Below are 12,355 nucleotides of genomic sequence, written 5' to 3'. Positions count from 1 at the left end.
GAGACAAGGTCTTGGCTGCTGCAAGTAGCCAAGAATAGCCAAGTTGTGAGTGTAGGAGAAGCCTGGCAGGGAGGACTGGTCTGAGTTGGAGTCACTTTCTCTGTCCAGAAGAGGCTTTTCCTCACGGGATCCAGACAAAATCTCTTTGTGGCCCTTCCTAGCAGACTATGTCCCAGCTGCCATCAACCAAAACTTGTATTTTCATCCCAGTCCCTGGAGATATCCCTTCAAAACCAGAAGGATTTAATAATAAATAACGATAGTGAAACGAGAGGGAGTCCATCCTCACCCTGCGCCCGGGGTGATCTGGTACCTGGTGCCCGTGTCTGAGTGTCATCCCAAACACAGGGATGGGATCAGGGAAAATCCTCTATTTTCCTCCACATCAGGGGGAAAGGGACAGCCTGTCCCTTGGAATGTGAGACCAAAGAGGAGGGCCAGTGAAGTCAGGATAGATTCTAAATAAACATAATAAACATATATGGATCAATGTAATCCAGGATCCACCACAGCTCCTGTGGAATGGGGACCACCAGGGGTTTGGATGCAGCCACCAAATTTTTAAGAGTGGGAGAGGAACCCCAATATTGCCTGTTCTAGTAGCTGAGATGCTGCCTCAGAATTCAAAAAGTCCTCAGAGTTCAAAAAGCTCCAAAAGTCTCCACATGGAGTCTGGTGGGTTGTCTATAACACATCAGCCTCTTTCAGGAGCAACAGGACACTGTAAATAAGCTTTTAATCTGCTAGAGGAGTGGGAACAGGGAGGTTCTGATGGTAAAGGAGACTAGTCATTCCTAAAAGGGAAGAGAAAAGCATGGCCAGCCCATGAAAATGTCTGGCAGAAATGAGATGCCCAGCTTTTACAGCAGCAGGATGGGGAGGCAGTCCTGGGGGCCAGATGGGAGAGGAGAGCTACCTTCATCCCTCTTGGTGGGTTCAGTGCAAAGCTGGAGTCACCTCTGCAGCAGAAATCCCAACAGGAACACCTTTGGTTCAGCGTGAAGTGGATAAAATGCCATGGGATGGGCATTGCTGCACAGGGAGGTTGTGCAGGGCCCACCACTGCAGGAGTTTGGCTGTGGGGTCATCCTGGTTGGCTGTGGGGTCATCTGGAGGGAGATTTCCTCAGTTCCCAAATGGCTTCAAACTGACAGAGAGTAGATTTAGATGAGATATTGGGAAGAAATTCTTCCCTGTGAGGGTGGTGAGGCCCTGGCCCAGGGTGCCCAGAGAAGGTGTGGCTGCCCCTGGATCCCTGGAAGTGTCCAAGGCCAGGTTGGATGGGGCTTGGAGCAACCTGGGCTAGAGGAAGGTGTCCCTGCCCATGGCAGGGGGTGGAATGGGATGATCTTTAAGATCCCTTCCAACCCAAACCGTTCCGTGATTCTATAAATCCATGATTTCACATTTGTGTAGGGGCCTGCAAAGACACTGGAGAACATCTGGGAGTTGATGCATGGAAACAGGGTGGAAGCCACCACCAGAAAGACCCTGCTTGTCTGGGTGAGATCACAGCCTGTGCTTTCAGGTCGGGGGAACAGGGACAGATGGAGCCCATCTGGAGTGACTGGGAGCTGCAAATGAGAGACTTTCCCCTTTTTAGTGCCCTTTCTCATCAGCTTTCTCAGGGTTCTCCCTCCAGCCACTTTCAGAGGACATCCCTGGGCTGAGTAAGCCAACTGTCTGGGCTTCTGGACAGGTCTCATCTCGTGGCCATGAGATATCCAGGCTGGAGGAAACAGAGGAGGCACAAGGATGAAGGGATGTGCCCCAGATGACACACAGGATACCATAGATACCAGAACGACCTCCCTGGGATGCAGTTGGCAAACCACACCATTTCCAAATTTTTTATTTTTAGTTCTTGGTTTTGAGCTGCTTGAACTGCGGCCATCACTGGGAGAGCCTTTGCAGCAGGCGGCTGCAGCTGCTGGGTTTCCCCGCTGCCAGCAGTGGGAATGTGTCTCAAATCAGAAGCAGGTTTCTGTCTGGAGCTGCCACGCCATCGCCCTGTTCCCAGGATGACTTGGCAGACACTACTTCACTGCTCAGCCCTTGCTGCACCTCGTGGTAGGCTCCTCCTTCCCACCTCAGCGGTGGATGACAGCAGCTTTCTAAAAGAGCAACTTCCCTTTTCATAGGGATAGGAAGTGAAGCTCATTTAGCAAAGAGAGGTCACCCACCAAATGATGAGGCCCTGCCCTAAAGCTCAAAGCACTCCACCTAAACCTGACACTGTCCTCTTCTTCCCCAGCTCCAGACCGGAGCAGCTCCACCTCCACCCCCTGCCCTTAGCTGGAGGAGAATTGGGAAGGGAAAATGCAAATTGACAAGGGAGAAGTTGGGCAAATCTGCACATGCTCCCTCATTTCTGTGTCTCTAGGAGCAGGCACACGTGGCTGAGGCCTGCTGGGCTGAGTGTCTGTCCTGGTTGTCTTCAGAGTCACCCAGGCTTGGAGGGTGTCAGAGGATGGTGCCAGGCTCTTCGCAGTGATGCCCAGCCACAGGATGAACAGCAATGGCCATAAAATATACCACAAAAAGTTCCACCTCAACCATGAGGAAGAAATTCTTTATGTTGAGGGTGTCAGAGCCCTGGAACATCTGCCCAGGGAAGGCGTGGAGTTCCCAGTCTGGAGACATTCCAAACCCACCTGGACATGTCCCTCTGTCGCCTGTTACAGGTGATCCTGCCTTAGCAAGAGGGTTGGATTGGGTGATCTTCAGAGGGCCCTTCCAATCCCATACTATTCTGGGATTCTGGGATTCTGTGATTCTGGGATTCTGGGATTTAGAGATTCTGGGATTTAGAGATTCTGAGATTCTGTGCTGACCCTCCAGGACTAGGGACGCAGTATGAGTCCCTCGGACTTGCAGCCCTCCATGAGGTTGTCTTCCTTTGTCAGGAGCACAGCGGCAGAGCCAAGGCTGATTTCCATACCGTGTTTCCAGAGGGATGGAAACCAGGCACGTGCACCCTGGAGCAGCCGCCCCCACCTCACACATCATCGTGTCCTCAGGCACCCTCTTGTTGTCCTTGTGTCCTATGGCTGGTAAAGGTCTTCTGCTGTGACCTCAGCTCAGATCTGCCCCTTGAAGCTTTTCCTCCTGTAAACAGCATCACCAGTGTGGGGTGACCTTTATCTTGTGCATCACACCCAGCAGCTGTCGGCTCATGTTTGTCCTGCTCAGTGGGGGCAGCTGAAGTGTAAACGATGTGAGGTCATCCCAGCCTCGAGCTGGCCGAGACCAAGCGTCCTTTTCCCTCCTGCTGCCACATCCAACACAAAGATGTCGTCATGCAACTACCCACAGAGGTTTACATGGTGGCTTCTGGGGCCTCGTGTCTGCACCAGCTTAAGAAAATACACTGAGAACACCCCGGAGGAGCCAACTTGTTACACACCCGCCATAGGAAGCCTCTGTAGAAACAAATCCTGCTTCTTATACAATATTTATCTCCCAGGACAGAGTTTCGGTCTCTCAATCAAACATGCTGAGGCAAAATGAAAAAGTCACTTCCTCAGAGCCACCCACAAGTCCCTGACCAGGTCTTCATTCGTTAGACCACGCTGCTATGGTTGAGTAGGTTCATAGAGGGATGGGGCTGGCTGGAACAAGATTTGTTTCATCAGAAAAAGGTCTTTTTTTAGTCACAGAAAGGAAAGATCTTGGCAAAGCCAGTTTTTTTGGTTGTTTCCTAAAATTTGGTGGTTTGCATAGTGGAAGCACAATCCATTCACAGTCATTTTCACTGTTTTTAATGACAGCTGTTAATAGCCTGTGGCATTTGCTGGGGTTTGTGTCTGGGTTCTCTTTGTGTTTCTTGCCTTCCTCATTGCTATTTTCATTGCCCAGGTTGTCTGGGAAGTGCAACTCCCACCCCCTCCCAGGTGATCATTTTTATATTCAAAATAGAGCAAGGAATCCTTAGGGGGTGAGAAAAGAGTCAGTTCTGACACAAAGACCTAATTAAAAAAAGAAAGCCCATTAAAAGCATTTGCAAAACCAGGCTGCTCCTGCGATCTGGGGCTGCAAAGCTGTCGGTCCCATGGATGGTGTGGATGTGGTGGAAGCCAGAGGCCTCTAAAAGAAAAATTGGAAAGGGCTTTCAGCCCCATGGAGCATCTGTCATGGGTCCAACCGGTGGCTCGTGCGTCCTCGGATCGTGTCCCCAGGAGCAGCAGCGTAGGAAGCAGGCAAGTCGGGAACATCCTACCCCCATCCACGTTCCCCTGAGGGTGGGGAGAAGCCCAGCAGGTTTTTCTCTGTCTTCATCCACTCTCCCATCCCTCCTTGTCCTCTTTCCTTTCCCCACAATCTGTGGGTTAAAGAGATGACGGAGGCACTTCCCGGTGACTGCTGGATCCGGCGCCAAGGGATGGTTTGCGGGGATGCTGTTCCCTTGGTCTGCTGCAAAAGGAGGGGAGGACAAAGAAGTGCCAGGTGTGCACATCCTGGCAACTCCCATCCTGCCCTGTCCCCCAGGGCCTGGAGGGGAAGAGAGGATTTACATGTGGGGAAGGCTGGCAGGAGCTGGACACAGCTGTGATGAGTAGGGAAGTGCTCTGGCATCCCATAGCTATTCCTGACACGCAGCTGGAGGTGTTCAGGTGGGGAAATGGAGATGTTTATCTTTCCCCATAGCCCTTTGCCTCCACTGAGGGTGGTGGGAGGGAGCATCATTCCCTCTGAGACCCGATCCAAGGAATCAAATTCCTGAGCACCAGCCTGCCACTGGCTTCATTCCTCCTCTTGGTCCTATAAAATGCTGTCCCCTTCCTAGGAATATTCATCTCTGGGATGCAGGGTCTCCAGTAAGGCCTTTCCCAGGGCAGAAGTTTGGGTGGCCACATAAAGAGGTGTGGAGGAACATCCCATCCATCTCCTCATGTTCTGAGGGCTGGGAGGGCCAGGACCTCCCCACATCCCTACAGATCCCTGTGATGTGTCCTGCAAATGCTGTGAAACGGAGCTTCAGGGATTCTGGCCAAGGGACCATGGCCCTTGCCCACTTCCATAGGATTTGGATGTCAGATAGGGGTGGCCTGCAGAGAGGATTTCACCCTGCTGTGCTCCAACCCACCCAGGACCCATCCACAATTTGGCCTGCACCAACATTGGGCAGAGAGAGGTTTGAGTTGAAACCTGAGCTGAAATTTCAGGCACTGCAGGAATTTCTGCTGGGAAATGCAGTTTTGTCATAAAGCCTGTCACACCTGATGAATCATGGAGTTGCTTCAGGTACCCAAAGAGATGTGCCTTCCCTCCTCCTTCTTGGCCATTGCAGTGCACCTCACATCTCCCAAGTCCTGCAGAGACATTCCCAGCAGGCATTCCACTTGGCTGCTGGAACACCTGGGCTGAGCTCGTGAGGGAAGCGTGTTGAAGGGAGGTGGGATAAGCAGTCTGCCTTCCTGCTTTTCCCCTCTCCAAGACCCTGATCCCTGGCTCTTTTTCCTGGCCCGCAGCCTCCTGCAGCCCAGCCGAGCATCTGTTGGCTTCCAGCGGGATGCAAAGCTCAATGTAAGCAGCCATTTTTCCTCCAGACAGATGTTTTGATTAGGGAATGACAACTTTGGCAACAGGAGGCTGTTTTCTACTTCTGGAGTGAGCAAGAAGCTTTTATTATCTTCTTCTCTTTTTTTTTTTTTTTTAATTCCCTGTCAAAAAACTTTCTGCATCTGCTTAAACTCAAGGTCCTGGAAATGTGTGCGCTCCCACACCCCCCAGCCTCACACAGCCTTCTCCCATGGATTGTCCCAGCTCTTCAGAAAGGCCTGGAACAGATGGATTTTCTGCTTGGTTCGTTTGCTTGGGCCAGGTTCTCCTGAAAATCATGGCCTAAGAAAAATGGTAGATTTAGGGCAGATATAAGTTGTAATGGAAATGGAAAGCTGGCTTGGATTGCAGCAGGAGATCCTAAAAAAAGCCAGTGGGCCTCAGTCTCCTTCCTGAAATGCGTACCCCTCACTTAGGGATAAACCACAGGACCACAAAGCTCCCAGATTTGTTGTTGGTCTGTCCTGGGCTGGCAGGGAACAGATACCTCCAAGACAATTTGGCCACACCGGCTCTGCTCAAGACTGGGACCAGGACAGGGTCCAAGACAGGGAGGTGGGCTGCCCTGGACTGGGGAAGAAGGGTGGGGCCAGGAGAAGGAGGCACCCACAGCTACTTTGGGGTTCTTTGGGTATGAGAGGTTTTATGAGGGACCAGCACCAACATCAGCACCTCACCTCAGAAGGAGAGCCCGGCTGCTCCTGGGGGTTTCTCACCTTCCCTCAAGGACCTTTTAAATGGACCAGAGTGCTTGAGAGAGTCCTCAATGCGCAAATACAGCCTGGTATCCATCAAAGACCAGGACTGGAATGGGTCTGAACACTGCCAGTAGGATATTCCTAGTTCTTCAGCGAGGACGCAACACACAAACCCAACATCTGCTTCACTCCCCAGCAAGAGCCACGATGCTTCTTGCTCTCCAGCTCTTCACAGAGATAGCAGTGCTGGAGTAATGGAACCACGGAATGGTTTGGATTCGATTGGAAGGGACCTTAAAGCCATGGGCAGGGACTTTCCACTAGACCAGGTTTCTCCAAGATTCATCCAGCCTGGCCCTGAACCCTTCCAGGGGTGTGACAGCCAGAGTTTGGCCACCGTGTTACAGAGAATGGTGGCCATAGCCTCCACCTTCTGCCTCTGAGAAAGACCTTGCTCATGGTTTCAGTGCTCTTTATAGCACAGCGCATTGGTTCTGAGTTGTCTTCTTACCTTCTCTTAGCAACAAAGCTGAAAATTATCTCAAAATATGAGCTAAAAAGGACTTGACCAAAACCCAGCAGAAGTAGAAAACGGTCACGGCAAAAACCGCTTCAGTAGCAAAAAGCAAATCTTCCTTCTTATTTAAGGAGCTGATCCACCAAGATCTTCAGTAATTCTTCAGTTTTGTGTCTTGCAAAGAGATCCAAGGGTGCCAGGTCAGGAAGCGTTTTGAAAAGCTATTTTTTTGACGGAAAAGAGAATTGAATGCATCTGTGATGTGCTGAGAAGTGGAGGAAATTTTTCTTTTACTGAACTTTTTTGCTCCTCGCCAATGCAAAAATGCAAATCTGGAATACTTAAATTATTGCATCTGCAGTGAATTGATTTCAGCAATTCTTTCAGGATGGGGGAGGACTTGCAAAGAGAAATTCAGCATTTAAAACCCTTCATAATAGGCTAGATCTGCATTTTCAAAGTAATTTTTTTAGGGTTTTTGAACCCATTTCCTTTTAAAAAATGTGTTCTTAAAAAAAGAGACGTTCTTGAGTTTTAAAATGAATTGAAATATCTGATCTTAGTGAACTGTTAAAACACTTTGTTGCACCCACCGCAGAATCTGGATGGAAAGGGGGCTCATTCTGTGATTTCAGTAAACTTAGGGGTTTTTTTGGACCTGCCCTCAGAGTGAAACTCTATTGGCTTGCTTGGGTATTAACCTGTTTTTCCATGGCAGTTTCATGGGGTTGAGGCAAATGGTGAGCCAAGACTTCTGCTTTTCTTCTCTATTTGGTCTTGTTTCCTTTCCTGTAGCCCCCCCTGCAATCCCAAGGCTGCCTGTCAGTGTCATCCCCATCCCTCTTGCAGAAAGTGCTGGATTCCCATCAGAAATGACTTCAGATCTCTTTTGCCCTGGTAGAGGAAAGCAGCCAACAGCAGTAGGTGGTGCAGGGCTGCTCAGTGTAAAAATGAGATGGGCAAAGGTTTGAAATGACAGAACCTGAGGCAATGGCATGAAACTGAGTCCAGGGAGCTTTAGGTAGGATATCAGGGAAAGGTTCTTCCCCCAGAGGGTGCTGGGGCACTGGAGCAGCTCCCCAGGGAATGGGCACAGCCTCAAGGCTGCCAGAGCTCCAGGAGCGTTTGGACAACGCTCTCAGGGATGCACAGGGTGGGGTTGTTGGGGTGTCTGTGCAGGGTCTGGAGCTGGATCAATGATCCTTGTGGGTTCCTTTCAACTTAGGATATTCTGTGATTCTATCATCTTCAGAAGAGCTCCCTTTGACCCATTCCTGCAGGAATATTTGCACCTGCATCCACCTCTCTGTAGCCAAAATGCCCCCTCAGCTACCCCTCTGAAGGTTGCTAAAATTACATTCTGTCATCCTCTGAGGTGGACACTCAGCACATTTTAGAGGTTCTGCCCATGCACCCGGTGTTCCTGTGCCCTTCATGTCTGTCCCACACTAATTCAGAGCTGGCTGCACCACAGAGCCCCTTGTCCTGGTGTCTGTTGGCTTCTTCAGCTTGGCTCTTCCAGGACCACCTCTGCGTCACATATTTTTTACTCAAGACTTAGCAGCTAACGGGGACTCATAAAATCATAGATTATCCTGAGTTGGAAGGGACAGATAAGGATCATTGAGTCCAACTCCTCAGCCTGCACAGGACCACACCAAGAACATCACCATTTTTTTCTAAAACTGTTTTGTTGCTAAATTTTTTTTTATGCATATAGAATAATAAAATCCCTGAATGGTTTGGGTTGGAATGGACCTTAAAGATCATCCTATTCCCACCCCTGCCATGGACAGGGACACCTTCCACTGCCCCAGGTTGCTCCAAGTCCCGTCCAACCTGGCCTTGGACACTTCCAAGGATCCAGGGGCAGCCACAGCTTCTCTGAGCACCCTGTGCCAGGGCCTCCCCACCCTCACAGGGAAGAATTTCTTCTGTATATAGAACCTAAATTTCACTTCTTCCAGTTTAAACCCACTGCTCTTTGTCCTATCACTACAGCTCCTGATGAAGAAGAATATGGAAAAACTTTGTGTTCTGCTTTGATTTCTGGTCACTTTAAAAAGAACTTGTTTTATAAATTTGAGGGTTTGAGGAAAACAGTTTCCCCTCGCTCAGTTATTAAATATAAACCAACATTTTTAGATGTGAAAAACTATAAACTCACAAAAGGAAATTTCTATGCTTTTCTGAGTTATTGTGTACTCCCCAGTGCTCTTTTCCATTGGAAAAAAAAAATAAAAACAGGGTGGGAGAACTATTCTGAATGTCTTTTCTCATTTGTTTTTTTCTTGTGAAGGTAATTTTTAAAAGCACTAATCCGAAGTGGAAACACGTTGGCACAACGTACGTTCAACTCAGCTGCCTTTATTTTTGAAAACAGAATTACTTTTTAACAATTGAAGGTTCCACCAGCTGTGAAATGGGAACCAGCAGCTCTCTCTATCCGACAACATTTGTCTGCAGAACTATTTTGGGATTTTGCAAAACACCTGCTGGCCTGAAGAATGGTGATGGAGGCAACTGGGAGAGTGGGACTGGTAGATTTTGTAGGGACTGTGAATCCCCAGAGCTGTTCAAACCTCTTCTGTGCGTGGGTGGGAGCGAGTGACCTTTGTGGGAGAGAGTGACCTTTGCTTGACCTGAGGTGGGCCGTGTTGTTCCTCTCTCTGAGCTGCTTTTGCATGACTGTGTCTCTGGCCCGTGCATGGGGACAAAGCTGAGCCTGTGCAAGGGTGCAGAGAGGTGTTTCCAGTGTCAGCAGGGTGCAGAAAGGGCCGTAGTGTCCCCACAGGGGTGCACAGGACAAGTTGTGGTCCCTACTCCTCTCAAACCCTACCAGAGAAGCCACAGGCCCATGGTGGGACTTGCTGAGGTTGGCATTCCTCCAGGACTTTCCCATTCTGCCTCACCAATGCCATGACTAGGTACCACAGTAGGTGAAAGAGGGTTCTTGCCTCGGTGGGAGAAGTAGGACACGGTGATGATGTCAATGATTATGATTAGATTTATAGCCAATACAAGAAATATGGCTAATAAATATCTAAATAGCAGCTCCATCACCTATTGCAATGGTTATAGCGTCACCAGGTCATGATAATGCATATATAATATATATATTATGTATATAATAGATATTATATATATATATAACCTATTGAGTCATGAGGCTCCTCACCTTCTGAACTGCTCAAAGAAATCGAAATGCGGCTCACTCCACTTAGTCTCAGATTTGGTCAACAGCCTGTGACTAAAGGATTACGATAAAAGCAAGTTCAGCTGGAAATGTAGATTTTCATTCTTTGGCCCTGCAGAATTCACAGTTGCAAAGCGCCTATGGAGCTACTTCAGGATTTATCTCTGTATTTGACCGTGTCTGAGCACTTTTACTCACCCACCCAAAAGTGGGTGTTCCCCATCTAGGGGCTGGATGTCCTGCAGGTGTCCCTTCCAGGGTGAAAACCCACCCAGAAGCTGCCTTCCCTCTTGGAAGACCAGTTGGTCCAGTGGGTCCAGTCTCCAACAGCATTTTATACCCCTTTGCAGGCCCCAAAATCATCGCAAATGTATTACTACTACTACTGCTACTACTACTATTACTTTTATTATTGTTATTATTACTAATTATGTATTCCATTAATTATGTGAGCACCTGGTGTTCTTGTGTTCGGATGAACTGCACTGCCCGACATAAAGCGGAAGGGGAGAGGGAGGATGTGTGTGGGAGGATATATTTGAAGACCCGAATATCTTTCGTTGCCATCACACATTGAGAGCAGCTGAAAACCCCAAAAGATGCATCCATGATGCCGTAGATGGTCCATCAATTCTCTCATAAGATCACCCTGGTGACTTGACTGACAGTCAAAGCAAGTTGCTGACTCGTGCTATATCTCACATTCCCTAAATCTGCCAAAAATATGGCAATTGACCACATTATCTCTCATTTGGGAGCAGAGTGTATCAAAGATCCCAGGACTTTCCAGTGAGACTGTAACAAGAACCACAGATCGATGTCCAACATGTAGATGGATTTTTCTGTCTTTCATGGTTGGTAATGAGTGATATCTAAAACTTATCCATCATCCATCTTTAATTAAAAGGATATCTTGCTGGTCCCTGGGTGAAAAGAAAATTCCAGCCACTCTCATGGCAAAAAACCACGATCCAGAATCAGAAGTCCTGGCACAAAGTTGTGAGTGGAGGAGCAGGAAAAGTTCCCCTAATAAATCCTGTGCCATTGCACCGCCAGATCTGCTAAGCAGAGCAAGCCCTGGCTGCAACCTGGAGGCTGCCAAAGGAAAATGAAATTGCTGCAGGAGCTGCTCTGGTTGATTTAATAGGTGAAACTCCCCCTCTGCCCGTGCTGACAGTGCCTGGAGCAGAGCTGAGGCCTGGGGACAGATGGATGGACCATCTGTAAACTCAGGTCAAAGGAAATCTCAGAGGTGAAAAAGTTTTGGATGGGGGGAAAATGTATGTTGGACTACTCTGAAATATTTCACCACTTCCTTCCATTTTTCTCTTTATCAGATATAAAGAGGAAGATATGAGGCAGAAAGGAGAAAACATTTAGAAAAATAACACCTTAAGATATTGTGATGGCTCCATTTGGAGCCTCATTTCAGAGTCCCAGATTTTGAGATATTAGATTCGTGCTAGAAAGCAAAAAAAAAAGTTGCTTTTACTGGAATATTTTTTCCTGTAAGTCTGTTTGCTGGAAGCTTTTCTGAACACAGCGGTTGGAGTCTGACTACCATGACACAGTGCCAGACTGACATTTGGGGGTGTCCCTGGGCCTGAGGTCCCTGATCGTCCATGATCACTGCAGACCTTGGGGTATTTTGGCAAGAATAGGAGTCGATGTGTCTCTGCACAGCTATGAGTATTCAGGGTTTGGATTTGGGGTTTTTTTGGGCATGTAGCCCACGCCATCCAATGCCTTTGGTTCAAAGCAGGGACTGGGGCAGACTTTGGCCCTGGATATTGCACTTCAGTAACACTGCCTTCATCTGCTCCTTCATTTTTGAGGCTCCAAGCAGAGTTTGGCCATTTTGGCTACCTAGACCCATTATTATCCTTGGATTCCTGACCAGAGCTGAAATTACATTTCTAGGATGAAATCAAACAGTTCTCAAGCCCGAATTTGGAAACCTTAATGCAGACCAGATGATGATCCATGGAAAAGCTTTGATTCATTTGTGTCCGGTGATCCTTGAGGTGTCCAGGAGGTCTGGGACATGCACAGGGTATAGGGAAACCTAATCCATGATTTCTGAGAGGATCCAGAGCACATCAAAAAGTACCAGAGTATTGCAGATGGATGAGACAAGCCCTCAGCCCACACTTCACTGGCAGGATGGATGCAAGCTACACCATATTCCTTACATTTCTTACAGTATTCCAAGGGGTTGAAGAGGTCCTGTGGCTTCCTGGACAAACCAAGTGCGAGTCTGTGCTGCTGAAACGTGAGGAACAGCGGGACTGGTTCCGTGCACGGCACGGCCACATCCGCGCACTGCCCTTGCTGCGTGGGAGGGACACGAGCTGCAGAAAGCTCTGAGCAGCCTGAGGTGAC

This window comes from Coloeus monedula (assembly GCF_965178545.1).
Source record: "Coloeus monedula genome assembly, chromosome: 2".
Taxonomy (NCBI): Eukaryota; Metazoa; Chordata; class Aves; order Passeriformes; family Corvidae; genus Coloeus; species Coloeus monedula.
Note: the sequence above shows the minus strand (reverse complement) of the source record.